Consider the following 24,687-nt stretch of genomic DNA (forward strand, 5'->3'; position numbering starts at 1 on the left):
GTGTTTTCAGTAAACAAGACTATAACTGTGAAACCTATATGGAAATCACATTTTTGAACCAAACATTTAGCTTGTAGAACTATTACAGTGGATTAATAATCTTCACTGGCAGAACAACAGTAATTGGGTTGGTGCCTACACTTCCAGGTGGAAACTAATCCTGCCCTGACATTACTGAGCAAAGTAATTAGGAAACCTCTCAATTTGCACAGAATCCACAATCATGTATATGGAGTACTAAAAAATGAAAAGGTTTTTAATTAAAATTGGCATTTATCATCTCACAGCTGCTCCTTCTCATGTCCTATAACGTGCCTTGATTTTGATACCAGGAGGATAGAGATCTATAATATAATTCCAGAAGGAAGATTTTATTTGGCTACAAACAGGAGAATTGCTAGCTTGATCAGAATAAAAGCTTCCCTAAGGCACAGCTCAAGACTCAGGTAAAACCTTTTTTTGTGGGGGGGGGGGGAGGGTGTTAAATTTGGTTAGATCAATGTTATTGGAATGAACTTATTTTCATGTATCATAATAAAAGAAGGTAAATCATGAATAGACCATAGAAGAAACAGAAAAAGCAACTGTGAAATTTCCAACTATAGTCAAGAATCTCAGAGATTTTGTAGGTTTTGCAGTAGTGTTAACGAGGTTGAATCAGGCCTTCACTAAGCAAATTATGGTTTTTGCTAGTACCTGAGCTGATTGACAGAAGGAGATGGGCTGGCCAGATCAAAGACATACATTCAGGAGTCCCTAGGTCAACAGAAACCTGGGGGCAGCACAGTATCACAGCTAAAAGACAGTTTATGTGAAATTTCCAAAGAGAGTCAGAGGAAGTTAATTCCATTTGGATGCAAGAAGCAAGGAAACCAAAGAAGCTGTATGAACAACTTGTAAGGAATGTGCCAAATCTATGTTCCTACATTGTTAGCAACCATATCAGTTAAAAGGTAAGGCTTGAATTATAGTGTGAAAATGAGATGTGAAAACAAGACATTGAATGATTGCCCCAGGTTAATGGTTAGTGCCTATTAAATGGCTAATCACATATTTATCGAATTAACCATGTGCAAATATATACAGAAAAAGAAATGAAAAGAAGTACACAAAAGTATTTAAAAAGTTATTTTGAAGTAATGAGAATAGGATTTTTTCTACTTTTTTTCTGTATTTTCCAAGTTTTTAAAGTTTCCATACCAAGAGCTTGTAATACAAAGATACACTTTGTATCTCAAAATATATATGGGCTAATTTCCCAGATAAAGGACAGAATGCAAGAACAAAACAAATAAAAGCCATTCTATGATGCACTATGTTAGGATGAAAAACAATTCTTAAGTAAGGAAGAATTCTAAGAATAAAATCATAAAAAATGATACTTGGGAGTTTTCTTTGGACTCTGATGCATCTCAAACTTTCTGATTTTGTTGCTGAATTTTTGGATCTTAAAAAGTATACTTCTTAATAATGGCAATTTATTGAGGATACAGTGTGTGCTCACCACTATCCCAAGCACTTGACGTTATTAATATCAGTTAATCTTTATCCATCCTGGAAGGTAGGGACTAAGTACCCTGGTTTAAAGATGTTAATTTATAGATTCTAAGAGTTTAAGAAATTTGCCCAAGCCACACAACCAATAAGCCGTAGAGTCAAGTTAAAGCCCATGCTTTTTAGGCACATGTCTCCATTTTTAAGGAGATAGTAATGTTTTATCTAATCAAGACTAGCTTGTTTATGGGGAGACTCAGTTTAAGTTTCAACAATTTCTCAGTTCTCTGTGGTTTGTTCTGAGCAATGCACACGCTAAGGTCCACTTATGATTTTCCTTTGCAATTCAAAAAATCATATAAGTAGATGATTAGAGGCCCCAAGCAGTTTCATTCTGGGTTCTAAGTTGCATTACTTTTAAGTTTTTTAGGGGTATTTAACTTCAAAGACTTCTAAAGCAGATCACTGTGGTTTAATAAAATCTTGGTTGTACTTTGCAGCATCCTTTTGAAGCTGAATTCAATTTCTTTATGCTTTTATAATCAAAATTCATATTTTCTTTTTTATTTTCTGTTATGTCAGTGCATTGAGCTTTGGAAGTGCTGCTTATCAGTGTATTTTTCTGAGACATTTGAAATTTTGTTCACTTAAAGCTGTTCTTTGGGAAATGTCTGTGATGTCACCATGAGACATCAATGAAAGGTCAATTAACAATTTATTTCCCAAACTCAGTAACTGGAAGAGTCTATTCATTTGTAAGTAATGTGACCAAAGTTATAGATTTGAAGTTTTTATACTATAGAGGAAACAACATCTGTGTTTTCACTATAATTGTGAAGAGCATGGGTTTCAAAATGAATCAGACAGACCTGGGTTCAAATCTCAGTTTTGTAGTTTATAAACCAAGTGACCTTAGGCACATTTCCTTACTTGTAGACTGAGGGTAATGACATTGCCTCGTATATTAATTATTTTAAGCATTAACTGAGCTAATACATTTAGAGTGATTAGCAAATTGCCTGACACCTAGACTCAGTAAAGGATCAAATTCTTTGTCATTATTATTATTGCTGATTGATATTTTATATATAATCTCCTCACATGAAATGACACTAAATAAAGGTTTAAAAGTAAAATTGCTGTACACTTCCCCCACTTCTATACCCTCCTTCTACATCCAATGAATGACTTCTAAGTATGGCTGCTTTCCTGGGGCTCGGGTATCAATTACATTCGACACAATTAGCCTACTTTGAAACCTGAGGAAATGGCCTTCCTGCCTAGGAATGGGGAATAAGAAAGAGGGTATCCTGTTCCTTTGTCAGGAGAACAAAACACCCTCCCACCTTCCAAATGTCAAAGTTTTAGGGAAAACTGTTGGGCCAGACATCTAAATGTTAGCAACTACCTGAGTATCAAAAAACTGCAAAAGGGGCAGAGTCAAATGCACAGGCTGGCTGCACCAAAGTAATAAAGATAGGCAACTCATGAGAGCCAAAAGCAGGTCACAGCCCGCAGAATGAAATCAGGAATAAGTAAAAATCCATACATGAATAGAGCTAAGAAAACATAGAGCCATTCTTTGGATTTAGGAGAGATTGTGTAATGTAATTGACTTACTATAAACCAACTAGAGCCTTCAGAATGAACGTATGTATGTAGGTATATATATACATATATATATATATATATGTATATATATATATATATATACACACACACATACATTGTGTCGGGCTATATAAATATACATGGAGAGAGAGAGAGAGAGAGCGTGCCTCAGTTATTGTTTACCACAATCTTGTCATATAGATAATATAGACTTCTAGCTTTTAAATGAAAAACATAAGGTTCATAAGAACAAAAGGTATTGTGCAGCCTCCCAAATGAAGTGTGAGAACCAGGATTTAAATTTGATTTCTCAGGCTTCAGACCATCATCGTCATTAGAAAACAAGTGAACAGTGAGTAAGCAGCTGCAGTATTGAAGGGCCCTGAAACACTCCTAAGAGGGATAGAGATAAAGACGACAACGTAGATTCTAGAAAGCTGAAGACAAGAGAGAAACTGCTTTTATAATCATAGGCCAGTACTACCTGATTACCGGGTCCTCATATGGAAGGACTGATCAGGAAATGGGTGGTTCTCAGCCTAATAGGACCCAGCACCCTTTACCACATCAAATATTCCATATAACCTCTTTCTTTTCCTATGCTGAAATAAAATTAGTAGATAACATAATCTAACTACACACTTTGTTTTTTTAAGAAAATAAATATTATGCTCTTATTGCAACCTACAAGAGAAATAAATAAAAAACATTTAGAAAAATAATATGCATTACATTGTGTAAGTTACCAGGCATGACTATCCTAGATAAACTGATGGAATAGTCAGATTTTTGTACCTATATGTAGAGTCACAGGGATGTGACAGCTCCAAACACAGAGTGATATAAATGAGTCTTATTGACAACTTAAATGCCACAAGTGGCTTTCTATCCATGGACAATTTTTGGCAATATTCCAATCCCTCAAAAAAAGTACACTCTCTCTACAATTTGTATGCTGATTGCATCCTTGAACATATAGTATATATCAAAGCCATGCAAAAAACAAAAACATTGGGCACTTAATGAAGCAGAATTAGGTTTTAGGCTCAGATAATAAGAAAAGGGTTTTCACCTTCATGTTATATCTGATTTTTAAAATTCAGCAGGTCACATGGAAGTTCTTTGTTGTATGAAATTGTACCAAGAATTGCAGGAATTCTAGCACCCTTGCCAAACACTCCCCTCTACCTCTGCCACCACCAAGAGCACCAAATATCAGATGCACCCCTTATAATCATTGTCACAAGCAAAAAGCCATCCACGTGTCTACAAATCACCATCTAAGTGGCCAAAACTGTCATTTTATTTTTATTTCATAAAACAATTCATATAGCCTTTAGATGATTTAATTAGTCTAGTGTTTCATTGATCACAAATAGAGAGAAAATGGACTTTGGAGTACACAGTTCTGAATTCAAATCCCAGCTCTGGAATTCATTATCTTATGATCTTGGGCCAGTTGTTTTACCTTTCCTAAGATTCCTCACTGAGAAATAAGAATAATGCAACCATCTCAGAAATTTTTTGATGATTATTTAAAATAACACATAGTGATTGGTACAATGACCACATATTATGATTGCTCACTAAATTTGTATTGCTATACTTGACATATCATTAACCATTATAATATTTGACAATAAAATATTGAAAATATCTTTGGTTAGCATGAAGGGGCAAACTAGACAGAATGTTTGGAGTTGCTTCCTAGCTTAGGCTGGCAGAGTAGTCTGGCATGAAGAAAAGGCACTTGAGTCAAAGTAACAGAATCATCAATTTAGGTTAAGAAGTTACAGCAAATCAACTTTGTCTATATCCCATAATTTTAAAAGCCCCATATGACCGGCATAACTTCCGGTACATATGTCCACTTCTCTTCAAGAAGAAAAATTAGTCTTGTAATGCAGCTGCTGTTTTTATTACTTTCATGATTTTAAATTCAAACAATTTGAGAGGGGATTAGAATACATTTTGAAGTAAAGAGTTATTTCAAGAAACAGCAGGTGTGGATGTGCAAAATCTACGAACCAGGGACATGCTTATAGACACAGGGAAATACGTAATAATATTTAAACTGTTAAAGCCTTCAAAATAATCTGGCAAAATGTGCTATAAAATTTGTTGTTTTACTTTATAATTGGCTTTAGGATGAATATCACAGACTTTAGTTCTTTTCTCATTCTTATGAAGATTAGCATTTTTTTCCATTCAATGGAAATCTCCATTATTACTTTTATTTTAGGGCTTCATTGTAAATAATTAATAAAAACAATAAGAAGCCATTTCAGATGTTAAAATAGATAACTAAACTAGGACATAATGAATAAATAACTGAAATAGTCATATCTGAATAGGTCAAGCTGAACTTTTTAAAATGTACTTTAATAGAATAGGCAATATATGATAAAATTATTTCCATGTTATTATAGTATTAAAATACATAGAAGAAATAAGTAGCATAGGGTCATGATCCTAATAATTCATTTCATTTTTGTTTTAATATGTAAAAATTCAAACAATCTACAATGGGGAAGTAACATTTTAGTTAAATAAGCTATACAGAAAATATTTCCTTGAAAATACCTCCCAAATTATCCATATTTGAGATAATACAGTCACCCTAGTTCATTCACAGGAGTGAAGGGTAGTATGTGGGGTTAGGAATGCAAGACTGAATGTTTTTGGAGAATCACAAGGGTGGTTGAAGACAGAAGAAGGGAAGCTCTGCACTTACCTCCTGGGAGTTTTTAATTAAACAAAGCATGTGTCCTAAACTAATTTGCCATTCAACAAACTGTAAACATTTTTTTTTCAATTAACTCTCATTCCTATCACATATTGTTTTATAATCAAAGGCACAGGTATTGAAGGCAATATAAGTGGTTATTTTGTGTCCCACAACAGCAGACATGTAAAACTTATATTTTTACTGTTTTGGAATAATGCAACACTATTTATGATTGTATGTGGAAGCTGTAAACATACCAGTTGTATATTATCAATAAAAGAACAAAGTCCCACATTACCACGTTTGCCTTGGGTTAAGGCATGAAATAAGATATATTAAGCTTTATTAAGCCATAAAGCTCAGTAATGCTTAACAAATAAGACAGTCTGTCCGCCTACTTGGTGTTTCTTTTGCCCAACCTTTGAAAACAGGAATAAAAATTATGAAGGCATTTAGGAAGAGAAATAGGTTGAATCATAAGATAGACTGCTTTTGAACTAAAAACAATATAAAAATGAAAATTAAAACAATTTAGCAACTAGTATTTTTCCTTATTATAGTGTGATGTGTGATTATTTGGGCATTGTTTTCTCCAGATTTTTTCACATACATGAATTAACGACAAACCAAATTTCTAATGATCTTCAAATCTATCTTCGAAAGTACTAATGTGCTTCATAAATTACTGATTTAACATCTCAAAAATTTCCTAAAAGGCCTCTATAAGAGGAACAGAAATGCATCTCAGTATATACACTGCATACTTTAAAGCTGAGTGAGACACATGAAATCCAAGAATGTTATAAAACCCAGGTTTTAAACCCAAAGATCAAGTCCACTCCAATTGTGCACATCAGCTGTTCAGGTAACCTAGAAAAAGTATAGCTTTTCACTACAATGAAATGTATTTTATCTTTTATACTTCTGCTGTTGGGAATGATATATTTTCTACAACTGATTCTTAGAGCTGCAAAGGAATTGTAACATTACACAAAAGAAACAAACTCTTTCATTCAGAAGAATGAAATTTCTTTCACACTATCAGTTCAAACACGCAAGGCACATATAAAGGGACCCTGGCTACCTCTTTGGTTATAGAACTTGGAAACAGGAACCTGCTGTCTCAGTTTGCCTTTACTTCTGACTAACTGTTCAGTCTGGGGAGAACTCAATTAACAAATCTGGGCCTCAGTGCTTCCCATGGAGAAGAAAGAGCTTTTAAAAGAGCCTTTTAAAACCTAGACAAAACTCTTCTTTTTTTGCGCTTTCTATTTACATTATTTTTTCCATGAATTTTGGATATTTCAAGAGAATTTCTCAGAACTTATCAAAATATTAACTATCAGAATCAATCTAGATTTCACCAAATCAGTAACATCCCAAGATTCTCTTTAGTTTATGACTTTTCTATCCTGCCTATGGAGGATAGCTTACACAAAACAAGTAGTCCTAGGATGTAGGGGAATGGCAGAAAGTGATAAAGAGGCAGTATTTAATGAGGATTGTTAAGTGACCTAAAAACCATCCTGTGGTCATCAAAAGTTTTAAACAGTAGAATAAAATTAGATTCCTAAACATTGTGAAGAAAATTTGGAGCATGAATTGGAATAGGGAGATAGACTGAAGAAACAATGTCACTGAATGATGTAAGCAAGTGAGCATGATGTCAAAACTAGAGCAGTAAAAGAAGAGGGTCATACAGTGAGGAGCTCCTGCTTTTCAACAGGCACATGGTAAAGCATAAGTACCTGTCCTATTATAGTTAGCCTCAAGCTCAAAAGAATTGTCCCTTCTGACATTTATCATAAAAGATGATATATGTCACAGTGCCTTCTCAAATAATCTGCATGTGATATCATAGAATTGTTTTTCTAGAGACTTTCTTCTATAACCTGGCTCTGAATCTGGTTGGACTTCTTCATCATTCCTTTAACAAACCCAAGGAAGAGGAAAGACAATTTACCTATAACTGTAAAAGTTAGCAATGAAGCAGGTTCACATCAGTTACCACTGTCTCTAACACATACTGAATGAACCTCTACAGTTGTGTGTCTTCTGGTCTCCCCATTCATTGCTTGTATTATCCAGTCTTACTCATGGTCACATCTCTAACAATAATGTTGGACAGGTCCCAAGAAAATGATCACTGGAGAATTTTATTTGGAATATCAATTGCTTTCTTCTACCCATCGCCCCCCCCACCCCCAGTACAGCCTTACCACACTAATCATTCAAGTCTGCATTCAGAGCTTAGCATTCTTACTGCCATGGAGCCCTGAGCATGGAACCCTATAATGTACTTTGACCTTAAGGAGAATACTCTGGCATATTCCAGCCTGCCATAATCCTGTCAGATTGAGGCTCAAGGATCACTACAATTTTCAACCCTTCAGGATTGGGACACTAGTTCTTTAAAAAATGTTCAAAAACATCTCTCCACAAAAATATATTGAGTTCACCTTATATCAGTTTGCTGCCTTGCCATCCATGTCTCCCAGTTAACTTCTGCCATATTTTTGATCTTCCGTTTTCTAAAAGGGTCTGACTTTCACAGTTATCATGCACAAATGAGGTCCCAGAATCCCTAAGACTCAGATCTTATTTTCTAGACTAAATATTGGTGCCTTGACCAACTTCCTTAGTATTTGACCCTCACCTATGCCAATGTGTCTTTACTATTCCTTTCTAAAAACTAGGAAATTATAACAAGGTTATTCTGCTATGCAAACATCATAACCTGCTGTCTCTCTAATGGACCTTTGGCATCTGATTGGTTAAGATGGGACAAAAAGCTTCCTTTACCTATTAAGTCTTCCAGAAATGTTTCTTTGAATATTCAAGTTGGAGTTCCACCTGCACTGGGGACTACCTAAAGTTAATGATTCAACAAAAAATTATTGAGCCCCAATACTGTGCCTTGGATTATTTGAGGCATTAAGAGTTAGAAATGTGAATAAGTTACAGACTGACTTGGCAAAGGAGAAAAGCACATGAAAAGTAGTATACAGAATTACACATATATCAGTGAGAACCAACTATTGGGTCAGGAGAGTAGATACCCAATCTTTATGCTCACGGAAGTCTCCTGGAGAAGATTACAAACTGAGTTGAATTTGAAAGAATGAGTAGAAGAAAGAACATTCCCATGAGAAAAGACAGCATGGTCATCAATACTAATGCAAGAAATAGCACAGAAGTTATGGAAACCTCTATATGATGTTACTGGAACATAAAGTGTGAGAGAAGGTGGTAAGTGATGGGACCAGAAAAGGCTAAATCAGGAAGAACTACAAGATTATGCTAGGGGATCAACTGAACTTAGTTAAAACATCAACAGAAAAAAAAAGTTACAGAGATCTTGCTTGGTAGGGTTCCTTGGGTTAACAGTTATCTGTGGCCTCAAAACTGTCCCCCCCCCCAATAACTGTTAGTTTTGGTGAGACAAAACTTGAGCTATAATTTTAAATCTTTTATTTCTATAATTGTCTTTCTGCTGACCAAATCTGAGGTATGATGTTTGGTCTGCTAATAGTGATTACAGTGGGTTATAACCTCTCAAAGGTGCGAAGCAAGGTTGTATTAAGTGAACATTTTATGCAATCTGTTTCACTCAGGAATGCATGACAAACCACAAGAATCCTGAAAGCTGATCTTACAATATGCTTCTAGTCCTCAAGGAAATTCTTCCAGCTCATTGGGCTGTGAGCATCCTTGTAAGTTCCTGAGACAATCATTTAGGAATTGCTGACTGCTTATGACTATGCTCTGGAAATGCAAGCTCTAGCAGATATTGGGCCAAACATATGTAAAAGCTTACCAAATACTTGAAATAATGATAGGCAAGAGAAGAAAGACCTCGATGCTAAATCAGCATAGTGATATGAACTATATTGAGCCAGAAGCAAACCAAGGTCAAGCAGTAGCAGAATGAAAAAAGTTTCCCCTCATGACATTTACTGTGCATAAGGATCAGAATATTCCTCTGATGCATTATTCATTATGTTAATGCTGCTAAAGAACCCATCCTGGATTTACTCTTTCTCATAAAATATCAACTCTTCAGCCTAGAACTTAAGAGCTTTATTTACATTCTTTCTGTATATCCATCATAATTTATTACATGTCAACTGGGTCCTCCCTCTGGTCCAACCAAAGTTATTTACTTACCAAAGCCCATTCGTCTAAAATATACAGGTAGGCCTACATGTATAAACACACACACACACACAGTCACATACACTACTAATTCCCATTACTTTGGTATATTGCATGTTTCATAATTTTCATGTATTCATTTGTAAAATCAAATCATGCACATATGAAAGCTTTAATTGAGCCTCCCTTTTCTATTTGTATTTGAAGTTGTTTTACGTTATAGAAAGAACATAAGAAATCTTGGGTTCTATCATCATTTTCATTTATGAATGTGCCCTATTTTATGTTCTGGGGGTGTTATTTTAAACCATATGATCTATTTTTCCCTTCCTATGAAAGGAGACTAACAGTATGGATTCATGAGAAGATTATGATGAGTACTGAAAGGGTAAATGAGTGAGAAATTGCTAACCACTGGGATTGGAACATGGAAAATGTTGAATAAATCTTAGGTGAATAAGAATGAACTATCTTACAGAAAACTTTGTATTTATTCAATTAATAAGATTTACTGAGTGTGCCTGTTCTATGCCAGGTACTATGCTAGATGATGGAGTATGATTCCTGCCCTCAAAATGATTCACTTCTTTTGGCCCATTTAGTTAAAAAAGAAAGTATGCATGTATATTTATATATGTATACAGATAAAACAGAGACAGATTTATAATATGAATGAGGTTTTTTTTTCCAATTTCTTTTTTTTTTTTTTTAACATCTTTTTTGGAGTATAATTGCTTTACAATGGTGTGTTACTTTCTGCTTTATAACAAAGTGAATCAGCTATACATATACATATATCCCCATATCTCTTCCCTCTTGCATCTCCCTCCCTCCAACCCCCCCCATCCCACCCCTCTAGGTGGTCACAAAGCACCGAGCTGATCGCCCTGTGCTATGTGGCTGCTTCCCACTAGCTATCGGTTTTACATTTGGTAGTGTATATATATCCATGCTCCTCTCTCACTTTGTTCCAGCTTACCCTTCCCTCTCCCCGTGTCCTCAAGTCCATTTTCTAGTAGGTCTGCATCTTTATTCCTGTCTTGCCCCTAGGTTCTTCATGACCACCTTTTTTTCTTTTTTTTTAGATTCCATATATATGTGTTAGCATACGGTATTTGTTTTTCTCTTTCTGACTTACTTCACTCTGTATGACAGACTCTAGGTCCATCCACCTGACTACAAATAACTCAGTTTCATTTCCTTTTATGGCTCAGTAATATTTCATTGTATATATGTGCCACATCTTCTTTATCCATTCAACTGTCGATGGACACTTAGGTGGCTTCCACATCCTGGCTATTGTAAATAGAGCTGCAATGAATATTGTGGTACATGACACTTTTTGAATTGTGGTTCTCTCAGGGTATATGCCCAGTAGTGGGATTCCTGGGTTGTATGGTAGTTCTATTTTTAGTTTTTTAAGGAACCTCCATACTGTTCTCCATAGTGGCTGTATCAATTTACATTCCCACCAACAGTGCAAGAGGGCTCCCTTTTCTCCACACCCTCTCCAGCATTTATTGTTTGTAGATATTTTGATGATGGCCATTCTGACTGGTGTGAGGTGATATGTTTTGATTTGCAATTCTCTAATGATTAATGATGTTGAGCATTCTTTCATGTGTCTGTTGGCATTCTGTATATCTTCTTTGGAGAAATGTCTATTTAGGTCTTCTGCCCATTTTTGGATTGGGTTCTTTGTTTCTTTGATATTGAGCTGCATGAGCTGCCTGTAAATTTTGGAGATTAATCCTTTGTCAGTTGCTTCATTTGCAAATATTTTCTCCCATTCTGAGGGTTGTCTCTTCATCTTGTTTATGGTTTCCTTTGCTGTGCAAAAGCTTTTAAGTTTCATTAGGTCCCATTTGTTTATTTTTCTTTTTATTTCCATTTCTCCTGGAGGTGGGTCAAAAAGGATCTTGCTGTGATGTATGTCATAGAGTGTTCTGCCTATGTTTTCCTCTAAGAGTTTTACAGCGTCTGGCCTTATATTTAGGTCTTTAATCCATTTTGAGTTTATTTTTGTGTATGGTATTAGGGAGTGTTCTAATTACATTCTTTTACATGTAGCTGTCCAGTTTTCCCAGCACCACTTATTGAAGAGGTTGTCTTTTCTCCACTGTATATTCTTGCCTCCTTTATCAAAAATAAGGTGACCATATGTGCGTGGGTTTATCTCTGGGCTTTCTATCCTGTTCCATTAATCTATATTTCTGTTTTTGTGCCAGTACCATACTGTCTTAATTACTGTAGCTTTGTAGTATAGTCTGAAGTCAGGGATTCCTCCAGCTCCGTTTTTCTTTCTCAAGATTCTGCTATTTGGGGTCTTTTGTGTTTCCATAGAAATTGTGAACTTTTTTGTTCTAGTTCTGAGAAAAATGCCATTGGTAGTTTGATAGGGATTGCATTGGATCTGTAGATTGCTTTGGGTAGTATAGTCATTTTCACAGTGTTGATTCTTCCAATTTAAGAACATGGTATATCTCTCCATCTATTTGTATCATCTTTAATTTCTTTCATCAGTGTCTTATAATTTTCTGCATACAGGTCTTTTGTCTCCTTAGGTAGGTTTATTCCTAGGTATTTTATTCTTTTTGTTGCAATGGTAAATGGGAGTGTTTCCTTAATTTCTCTTTCAGATTTTTCATCCTTAGTGTATAGAAATGCAAGAGATTTCTGTGCATTAATTTCGTATCCTGGTACTTTACAAGATTCATTGATCAGCTCTAGTAGTTTTCTGGCAGCATCTTTAGGATTCTCTATGTATAGTATCTTGTCATCTGCAAACAGTGACAGCTTTACTTCTTCTTTTCCAATTTGTATTCCTTTTATTTCTCTTTCTTCTCTGATGGCTGTGGCTAAAACTTCCAAAACTATGCTGAATAATAGTGGTGAGAGTGGGCAACCTTGTCTTGTTCCTGATCTTAGTGGAAATGGTTTCAGTTTTTCACCATTGAGGACGATGTTGGCTGTGGGTTTGTCATATATGGCCTTTATTGTGTTGAGGTAAGTTCCCTCTATGCCTACTTTCTGCAGGGCTTTTATCATAAATCGGTGTTGAATGTTGTCAAAAGCTTTTTCTGCATCTATTGAGATGATCATATGGTTTTTATTCTTCAATTTGTTAATATGGTGTATCACATTGATTGATTTGCATATATTGAAGAATCCTTGAAATCCTGGGATAAACCCCATTAGATCATGGTGTATGATCCTTTTAATGTGCTGTTGGATTCTGTCTGCTAGTATTTTGTTGAGGATTTTTACATCTATGTTCATCAGTGATATTGGCCTGTAGTTTTCTTTCTTTGTGACATCTTTGTCTTGTTTTGGTAGCAGGGTGATGGTGACTTCATAGAATGAGTTTGAGAGTGGTCCTCCCTCTGCTCTATTTTGGAAGAGTTTGAGAAGGATAGGTATTAGCTCTTCTCTAAATGTTTGATAGAATTCGCCTGTGAAGCCTTCTGGTCCTGGGCTTTTGTTTGTTGGAAGATTTTTAATTACAGTTTCAATTTCATTACGTGTGATTGGTCTGTTTATATTTTCTATTTCTTCTTGGTTCAATCTCGGAAGGTTGTGTTTTTCTAAGAATTTGTCCATTTCTTCCAGGTTGTCCATTTTACTGGCGTATAGTTGCTTGTAGTAATCTCTCATGATCCTTTGTATATCTGCAGTGTCAGTTGTTACTTCTTCTTTTTCATTTCTAATTCTATTGATTTGAGTGTTCTCCCTTTTTTCTTGATGAGTCTGGCTAATGGTTTATCAATTTTGTTTATCTTCTCAAAGAACCAGCTTTTAGTTTTATTTATCTTTGCTATTGTTTCCTTCCTTTCTTTTTCATTTATTTCTGATCTGATCTTTATGAATGAGTTTTTAAATTGCAATATTTTTAAATTCTGACTCATTGATGCCAAGAATAAATATAAATTGAATACAGTCAAGGAGGAAAAGAACCAGAGGGCAATACAGCTTGCTTTTGATTAAAATTGTTTCACTAAGGAATTGTCTATTATTGTTTGCCACAAACTACCAGCTATTAGAAATTGCAAGTCAACATAAATCTCCTCTATTGCTCTCTTCACCCTGCTTCACTCTATTCCAATGGCTACTAGGAATAACATCAAAGAATATTCTTCCTACTGGACCATGAAATTAAAGCTCAGCAAACTGAAACAGCCAATGTGTCTCTTTGTTGCATAAGGGCCAATCTGTGAAGTCACTAAAGAATGCAATGGGAAAAAGTAATGTCTCTAGGAAAATGTTTAAGTCTTGATATCAGGAGAGCCTAATGATAGGAAGAGGCAACCAGATGTTATCAGAGTAAAGCCTTAGGATTTTGAGTAGGGTACTCAGAGAGCAGACAGAAGAAAGTATACCAGGAAATTTACCTGCCTTTGTTCACATAATTTTTAAATAACAAAAATGGCTTCTTCCCAGAAAAAGAAAAAAAAGATGAAAAAAGGTCTTTTAAATGAAATCTCTATTTTTCTGGTCATAGGGAAATCTCTTCTAATAGTCCCATGACACTAGGGACTTGAAACTTTGGTATTTGTGGGTAAGATCATGATACCATTTACCATTTTCTTTTCAGTTATAAATTCAATTTTACAACAATAGAGAACAATAGAGAATTGTTTAATAAACTATTATTATTTATTAAGTTCTCATCATAGGCCAAGCCATATTCTAATCACTGTATGTGTATGTATTCATTTAATTTTTATAACAACTCTATAATGTAGGCATATAATCATCCTTATTTTATCAAAGTGGAGACTGAGGCACAGGGAGATTAAATAATTAGTCTATAGTCATACAGCTAGTATATGACCAAACCAGTATTTAAACCAATGCAATCTGACTCCAGCGGTTTTAAATCACTACACAGCCCCTATTAAGCACTAAGCTATGCAAAGTGTTAAAGATCCACAGAAGAATAAATGTAATATTTGCCCTTTAGGATATGCAGTAGGAGACAGTAGGTAATTTTTAAGGTGTGATAAAATGTAAAATATGCTATCATAGCAGTATATGCTAGGTTAGATGGGGCTACAAAGGAGAGAGCAGTTCATTCTACCTATATAAATGGAGATGGTCAAGAAAATCTTGAGTTACACATTGGACTAAGTCCTCCTATTAAAATAGGTATGTCTTTAGTAAGAGACAATAAAATTTATTGAATGTGTCCCTATGTCACACATTATTCCAAGCTCTTCACATGAATTCAGTCATTTAGTATCTATAAAAACCATATGAATTAAGAACTATTTGCCCATTTTACAGCTGAAAAATTTGAGGTATGGAATGCAAGATTAATTTACCAGAGTATAAAGGGGTGGGGCCTAAATTGAAACCCAAGAAGTCTAATTCCAGAATCTGAGCTCTTAACTACTATTCTCTTAACTACACTTTTAGAACTAAGGGCCTATAGGGAGACTCCATCAAATTGTAATTGGCAACATTGTTCCTGAGGATTCCTGTAACTGCAAGTTGATCAGGCAGAAGAACAGATCAAAGCTAAAATGTTTATTATCCTTCATGCCAGAATCTATTTTCAAACAGCCTAAAACAGTATTGAGATAAAAGATCAATTGCTGTTTTTCTCTACCATATTATAATAGAGCTGATAGGCAATCATTAACAATCCTAAAAAGAGTCATAAATGAACAAATAGTGAGAAAGATAATATTTATTGGGGACCTATGATGTTTCAGGTACTGTACACATTTAATTAACCTTATTTAATCCTTACAAATAGCTATCATTATGTTGTGTATGACATATTAAATATAAAGATCAAATCATTTACAAAGGATTGTACAGATAATAAATCCTAAGTTCAAATTCAAGTCAATATGACTCAAAAAAAATCCTTTTATTACTTCATTATACCACACTGCTACTTATCTGGAAGTCTAACCACTGAAAGCATCAGAACAAAGTCCAGAATGGTTCTCCAAAAGTTATCATCATCTGTGTTTAAAGTCGTGAATTGAAGCAGTTCTTGCTATATTCTGAAGCATGAAGTGATGGTGCAATCTACCTCCCTGGGGAAGATCTGTCAGGGACAACTCAGCAGCCCAGTACCCTCATGATCATATGTGTAATGAATTGGACAATGAATTGGGTAATCCACTGTAATGAATTATCACACTGATGTCACAGAGGTATTACTAATAATTCATAGGTGCTCCAGGTTCAAGGTTGTTTGTATGTTTTGGCTAAAAGTGGCATCTTTGTATCATTGTAAATCTTTGGAGTCAAGATATATGAAGTGTGGCTACATTGTTTATTTCAAATAGTCCAGACACCAGGTTATTTTATAATAATGGACAATTAAGAAAAAATAACTGGGGACAACTAAATTAAAGAGAAACAAAATGAGACTAAAAATAACAAAATAAATCAGTATTACAGAATTTTCCTTCATTAAAAAAGATAGATAAAATTATTTTTAAAATATGCACAGCAATTAAACAAGGGAAGGCATCTTCAGGCAAAAGGTTTATAACTGTGGCCATAAAAAGAATGGTAAAACTCAGCTATGCCATATTTCAACAATCTCACCCCCACTTCCAGATGCAATGCTGAACAAAAAAAAAAAGTTTGACAAAATTCTGAGAGTTTTCATGACTATCCTCCAATTTGTAGAGAAACAGACCAAGGGAACAAGTAGGAAATTCTAAAAATAAATAAATAAATAAACAGATAACGCAAACCCCTTATCATTAGGACCAACTACATGTTACAGAAGCATCTGTAAATGAATGATAACCAGGACTTGCCATCTTCCAGGGCCATGCTCCCAATCATGTGCCCTCATGAAGTACTGTGTGGAGTGACACCCAATAGTATCTCAGAAGAGAGAGCAGATGCCAGGTCAATAGTCAGCCTAGCACTTCCTTTCCCCAATCACATACCCTCATACTACTGGACAGTGGCTTGAAAGCAACATCCAGCCCTTGCTCCTACAACTCAAAAGGAAGATGGAAAATTGATCACAGTTCAGATGGGGACTGTGTCAAGGAGAATTAACCTATAATTTTATCAGAGCAAGAAGACGGTCTAGAATCAGAGCACCCAGATTAAGTATAAACAAAATGAAAATAAATGGCATGCCAACTGCACACATGGCACAGCAAAAATACATCAAAATAAAATATGAGGCAAAAAAAAATATGACGAACCAGTCTGGAAGGAAGGATGACTCAAGCAAGAGAAGTAGGTATTTTGCAATTGTCTCATGTTAGATAATTTCTCAAAAATATAGATGTAACAAAAATAGATCTCAAGAAAGAAAAAAGATAATAAGATGGGAATGACAAGGTAAGTTGTGGACTAAGGTGAAATGTTCAAAACACAGCCTCATGTCTTACCTAATAAGTAAGTTGGAAACAACAAGAAACAATAGATACTTCTAAAAATCAAATTAATGATATGGAGAATAGGTAAGGGTAAACAGTGATTGCAGAGGAAAAAAAAAAATACTGTAAAGATGACAATTTCTAGGGTAGATAGACTGGTAAGGTAGACAGACTCAGGATGACTCAACATGAAGAAAATTAATATACAATTGACCCTTGAACAACATGGGTTTGAACTGTGCAGGTCCACTTGCACAAGGAATTTTTTCAATAAATATATTGAAAAATTTTTTGATTTGTGACAATTTGAAAAACCTTGCAGACAAATTACATATCCTAGAAATATCAAAAAATTAAGAAAAATTTAGTATGTCATGGATGCATAAAATATGTGTAAATACTATTCTATTTTATCATATACTACCATAAAATATACACAAATCTATTATAAAAAGTTAAAATTTATCCAAACTTATGTACATAAACACTTACAGACCATACGCAGCACCATTCGCAGTTGAGAGAACTGTAAACAAATATAAAGATGCAGTATTAAATCATAACTGCATAAAATGCACTGTAATACATATGGTACTACTAAAATAATTTCATAACCTCCTCCTGTTGCTATTGTGGTGAGCTCAAATGCTGTATCTGCTTAAAATTCCATGTGACGCCATGAGCAGTTCCTCTCTCCAATAAATTGCATATCACAGTAAAAATTGATCTTTTGTGGTTCTCACATATTTTTCATGTGTTTAATGCAATTCCATAAACCGTGAATAACACCATGGGATTCATAGGAAGTGCCACTAGTGATGCTGGAAGTGTTCCCAAGAAGTTTCATGTGTTTAATGCAATTCCATAAACCGTGAATAACACCATGGGATTCATAGGAAGTGCCACTAGTGATGCTGGAAGTGTTCCCAAGAAGCAGAGAAAAGTCATGGCATGACAAGAAAAAGTTGAATTGCTTGATATGTATTGTAGAATGAGATCTGTAGCTGTGGTTGCCCGCCACTTCAAGATAAACACATTCATTGTTAAAAAAAAAAGAAAAAGGAAAAAAAGTAAAGAAAATTTGTGAAACAGTTGCTGCAGCTACACATCAGCTGTGAAAAGCTTGCACTTTTTGTGAAATAACCTTTTATCTTATATCAAAAATGCAGCTTTTAGCAGGATTGCTATAAGAAAGGCATACCTATAGACTCTAATATGATTTGAGGAAAAGCAAAGCCATTATATGAAAACTTAGAGCAAAAGGAAGGTGAAGGATCTAAAGCTGGAGAATTAAATGCCAACAAAGGATGGTTTGATAATTTTAGAAAGAGGTTTGGCTTTAAAAATGTCAAGATAATACGAGAAGCAGCTTCTGCCGATCAAGAGGCAGCAACAGACATTTCCCAGACACCATTAAGAAAATCATTGAGGAGAATGGATGTCTGCCTGAACAGGTTTTTCAGACAAAAGTGCCCTATTTGGAAAAAAAAATGCCACAAAGGACATTTATCAGTAAGAAAGAGAAGCAGGCACTAGGACTTAAGGCAGGAAGGGATAGGCTAACTCTACTGTTTTGTGCAAATGCAGTTGGGTTTATGATCAGGAATGCCCTTATCTGTAAAGCTGCTAACACTTGAGCCTTGAAGGGAAAAGACGTACACAAGCTGCCAGTCTTTTGGTTGTACAACAAGAAGATTTGGACAACCAGAACCATTTTTTGGATTGGTTCCATAGATGCATTGTCCCTGAAGTTAGGAAATATCTTCCTAGTAAGGGACTGCCTTTTAAAGTTCTTTTAATATTGGAAATGCCCCTGGCCAACCAGAACCCCATGAGTTCAACATCAAAGGCATCAAAGTGATCTACTTGGCCCCAAACACAACGTCTCTAATTCAGCCTCTAGATCAGAGGGTCATAAGGACCTTTAAGGCTCATTACACACAGTACTGTATGGAAAGGACTGTCAACACAATGGAAGAGAATCCCAATAGACAGAACGTCATGAAAGTCTGGAAGGATTACACCATCAAACATGCCATTGTTGTTATAGAAAAAGCCATGAAAGCCATCAAGCTCAAAACAGTAAATTTCTGTTGGAGAAAACTGGGTCCAAATGTTGTCCATGACTTCACAGGATTTACTATAGAGCCAATCAAGGAAATCATGAAAGATATTATGGATATAGCAAAAAAGGTAGGGGGTAGAGGATTTCAAGATATGGATCTTGGAGAAATTCAAGACCTAATAGGCATCACACCAGAGAAATTAACAGAAGACCACTTGATGAAGATGAGTGCTTTCAAACCAGATGATGAGGAAGAGATGTAGCAGGAGCAGCGCCAGAAAACAAATTGACAGACAGTCTGACAGAAGGGCTCTGATCATTCAAAACTACTTTTGACTTCTTTTACAACATGGACCTTTCTATGACATGAGCACAGAAACTAAAGCAAATGGTGGAAGAAGCAAATGGTACTGTATGGAATCATTTCTAGAGAAATGAAAAAGCAAAAAAGTCAGAGAAATTTACAATGTAATTCCATAAAGTTACATCGAGTGTGCCTGCCTCTCCTGTCTCCCCTTCTACCTCCTCCACCTCTTCTGCCTCTGCCACCATGACACAGCAAGATCAACCCCTTCTCTTCCTCCTCCTCCTCAGCCTACTCAAGGTGAAGACTATGAGGATGAAGATCTTTATGATGATCCACTTCCACTTAATGAATAGTAAATAATCGTCATGCTGTACTGTTAATAAACTTATCTGTTGTGTATGTGTGTGTCTTCATGTGAAAATCTAGTGACTGTGCAGCATGTACTGTATGAGACATTTTATGTCATCATCATCATTACTAAGTATTCATTGTGTAGAACATCCTACGCAGGACATGAAGTGGAAAGCCTATTCTTACATAGGCATAAGGTGAATGATATTTAACATAGAATTAATAATGTATCAGTTTTCTTACAGTTTTATAACTTTACTTTCAAATAATTACATTACCTATAATATGCCTCCCTCTTAATTGGAGAAATTGCATATCAGCCTACCATTACATGTGAGTTTCCAATACTGTATTATGAATATGACCATAATACTGTATGCCATAAAAATTTTATGATTCATTCATTAGTATATAGCCTAGACTATCATAAAGCAATTATATTGCTGCTTCTGCATTATTGACGCATGAATACCTGTAAATAAATATGAATTTCTTTTTCACACTATCTTTTTATTTTTGATGTCTAGTGTCAGTAATATGTATAACATCTACAGTGTTTTTTATCATACAAGACTCTATTGATGTAGGTACTGACAGACGATTCATCTTGTAAACAGATGATGTAAAGTTACAGTATCAGTAAGTACAGTTCAGTACTACAAATGCATTTTATCTTCCTTATGATTTTCTTAATATTTTCTTTTCTCTAAATTATTATAAAAATATAGTATATAATACATATAACATACAAAATATGTGTTAATAGACTGCTTATGTTATTGATAAGGTTTCTGGTAAACAGTAGGGTTTTAGTAGTTAAGTTTGGGGGGAGTCAAAAGTTATACATGGATTTTCAACCCACTGTGCAGGGGTTCAGCGGTCCCTTAACCCTGCTTTGCCCAAGGGTCAACTGTACTTAAACACACCTAACAGGAAAAGTGACCAGAGATGCCCACTGAAACAAGGAAGAACTGAAGTTACAAAATATAAGATAATATAATGTGTCAATCAAAGATATATAAGTTAATTTTGAGATAAATTCTGATTAAATTATTGAATTACAGGATGAAGTATTGATGAGGAGGGGAAGTATAATATAAAAATGTATAAGAATGTTAATCACTTCAACACTCATCCAAAGTAGTTTAAAATGTGAGATTAAAAAATTAACAATTTTAACATCATCTCTTTTCTGCAAAGAGGAGTCCCTTTATCAAATATTAATTTGTGAATAAACATCTATATGACATTTGCCAATTTAATATCTAATACTTTTTCATTTTTGAAAAGCATGTAAGATAATATTTCTTATAAAATAATTTTCCTTCATAGGTATTGATCCATTATTCTTTTTATATATCTTTAAATAGTGAATTTTGAAATAATATTGTTAACAGGTTATTTCTTGGTGATGAGAGTTCTTTCTTTCTTTCTTTCTTTTTTTTGGTGTGTGTGATTCATTGCTTCCCTCTTTGCAGGTTTCAGTATTGTAAGAATTTGTTTCAGGGAATGTTTTAATTAATTAATTTTATTTTAAGGAAACATTTATATAGTGCTTACTATGTTCCAAGGATCATTCTAAGTGCTTTACAAACATTAACTCAATTTTCATAACTACACTATAAATATTATTATTATTATATCCATTTCTTACAAATGATATATATGATATGCAAATGAGGTACAGAGAGGTTAAGTCTCTCACTCAAGGTCACACATGTAGAAAGTAGCAGAACCAGGATTTGAACCCAGGCACCTGGCTCCAAAGACTATACCTCTACCTACTATACTGAGCTGACTCTAATAAATCATTTCAATAAACTCTTTAGTTTTAAAAAGTGATGTAAAAGGCTACAATAGGGAAAGTCAGCATTTAAAAATTCTGATGAAAAGAATTATAGTATTAATCAGTCACCTCCAATGCCTTGTGACAATTTTTGTTTCCCTTGACAGCCTTTGTGAATAACTGTTACCTATAAATTCTCAAGATCTGCAAAGTTTAACCCCTGCCAAATGGTAATTCCTTGATAAAAAGTTAAGATGCAGTTTGGGAAGTAATAAAATCTAATAACCAGATGCATCCTAATGAAAGACAAGTAGTCCTATATTCTGGAGATATCTATGTATACAAATCAATTTGACTCAATTCTGATAAAATAATTGGTTTTTAAATTTATTTGAATTTAATTTTTTGCATGGGTATAATGTAATGACTGAATAGTTGCATTTTTCCATTGGTTGTTTTAATGTAGATACAACTGATACAGGAGGGAAGAAAGCTGCTTTGACACTTCATCAGTCATTACTATTTATTGAGTTTTCACTAAATGCAGAGTACTGTACTGCACTAATTTCACGCACGGTTTCAGATCCTGAAACAAGAATATGCTCCTCAGAATAGCAATGAAGATAATGACTTTGTTGAGAATTATTATATGAATGGCAGAAAACCTTTATCTTTTGAAATATTTTATTTTGTTTTAAAAAGGCTTCTTTATGTTTTTGTGCTAAATTAAAGCATATTGTCAAAATTGATATTTCCTGATTCTTGTATTTCTCAATTAGCTAATAATTAATTAGTGACTCCTATTAGCTTTCAGTTGGCAAATAATGTATAGCTTATTCTGTGGAGTGTTAAAAGTGCTAGAAAGTTATTTTATTTAATCATATAAAATATATTACCCCTAAATGAAGTTCTTTACATGTCAGCTTTGACACTGGAACTATGCCTAACAATATTTGAGAGCTTTTGAGCTTTGTTTTAATTTGGAAAGCTCATAAGTTAATCACAATATGCTTTTGGAATTTGAAAATAGCAATGAATAGAAACATAAGAACACTCGTCTAAATCAACATCATCCTGTACGTAAATTGGAAATGTAATTTCTCACTCTGTTAGAATGGCCAGGTATGCTACTGGTATCCACGAGATGAAAACACAGTAGCAATTTTAAACATTTATGTATGGTTCCTATAGAGATCAGTGGCAGGTGCCTTTGCCAGGTTTAATACTAAAAAAAACCCAAAAAACAAAACAAAACAAACAAGGGACTTCCGTGATGATCCAGTGGTAAAGAATCTGCCTTCCAATTCAGGGGACACAGGTTTGATCCCTGGTCGGGGAACTAAGATCTCACATGCCACGGGGCAACTAAGCCCGCAAGGCACAACTACAGAGCTCACACGCCTCAACTCTCAACTAGAGAGCCAACAAGCCACAAACTACAGAGTCCATGCGCTCTGGAGCCCATGTGCCACAACTAAGGAAGAGAAAATCTGCATGATGCAATTACAAAGAAGCCTGTGTGCCACAACGAAAGATCCTGCATGCCTCAGTGAAGATCCCGTGTGCCACAACTAAGACCCGATGTAGCCAAAAAAAAATAAAATAAATAAATAAATAGTAAAAAGTTAAAACAAGAAAACAAACAGCAAAAAAAAAAAGTAGCTTAATACTAATGAGTCACCTAGCTTAAACGTCTGATGGTCAAAGCAGTCCTAATATACCCTGAATCCAGAAGATCCAGTCAAATATATCCAAAACAAAAACTCTAATAAACAGCAGAGTTAAAATGGAAACCGTTGCTATGAAAATTATAAATGAGAGGGTAGAACCAAGAATCTAGAATACTGAATGAGGATAAGCGTGAACCGTGTACAGGTTAGGATTAATCAAAAGAGGTCTGGATAAATTATATAACTATGTTGAAACATTAGTTATCCAAGGCTTGGTTTAAGGATTATTCATTATGGAATTTTAGTAAAATCTCTGGTGAATCTATATTGAAAATTAAATAAAAGGGAAAGTTTGCTTGTTCACCATCAATGGCCTGAACCAATCTCTTTTATATATCTTGATAAATAACTGATTACATATTTTAATAGTATAGATACAAATAGTAGAGTGAAGTAAGAAAAAAGAAATGTTATCTTACCATATGGTGCAGAGTTCCGCATAAATAATTCAGCTTGTTTGCATTGCTCAGGCCTAGGGCCTTGGCAGACGTTGCATTGGGACCCCAGGATTCCCGGGCAAAAGCCGTTGTCCTGGTGCCAGGCCTTTCCGGTTCCTGAAAGGCTATAGTTTTAGGTCTGCGCATGCGTAGTTCACTTCACAGGTCTGGCTACTTGAGGTCCGCTCCGTGAGCAGCCTTTGTGCCAGAGTTTCCTCAGCACCTGGCCGGGCCACTGGCCCTAGACGTCACTTCCAAATGACTCAGATTGGTGGCGGGGGGGGGGGGTGCTGTGAAGAGTACACAAGCACTTGGGATTGCGAGCTCGGTGGTGTGACCCAAATACCCTAAAAACGAGGAAGGAAGGAAGGGCCTTTAAGCACAGGGGCACCCAGGTGTTTCTCATCCCAGGACTCCGCTACCGCGCGGTAAATCTCCCGAGATCCTGCGATTTCAGGCTTCCTCTGGAAAGGGATTGCATCTGCAGCGCCTCCAGCCTTGTTCCACCAGTCTCTGAGCCGCTCCTGACACGGGGCATCCCAGCCCATCCTCTCCCTGCCCCTCCATCAGGACCCCGCACTTACAGCCCCCAAACACTGGAAATCACGTAGCACACCTTGACAGCTCGAACAGCACCCTGTTTGCCTTCCTAGGAAACT

Source organism: Balaenoptera physalus, assembly GCF_965194825.1.
Source record: "Balaenoptera physalus genome assembly, chromosome: 10".
In the NCBI taxonomy this organism is placed as follows: domain Eukaryota; kingdom Metazoa; phylum Chordata; class Mammalia; order Artiodactyla; family Balaenopteridae; genus Balaenoptera; species Balaenoptera physalus.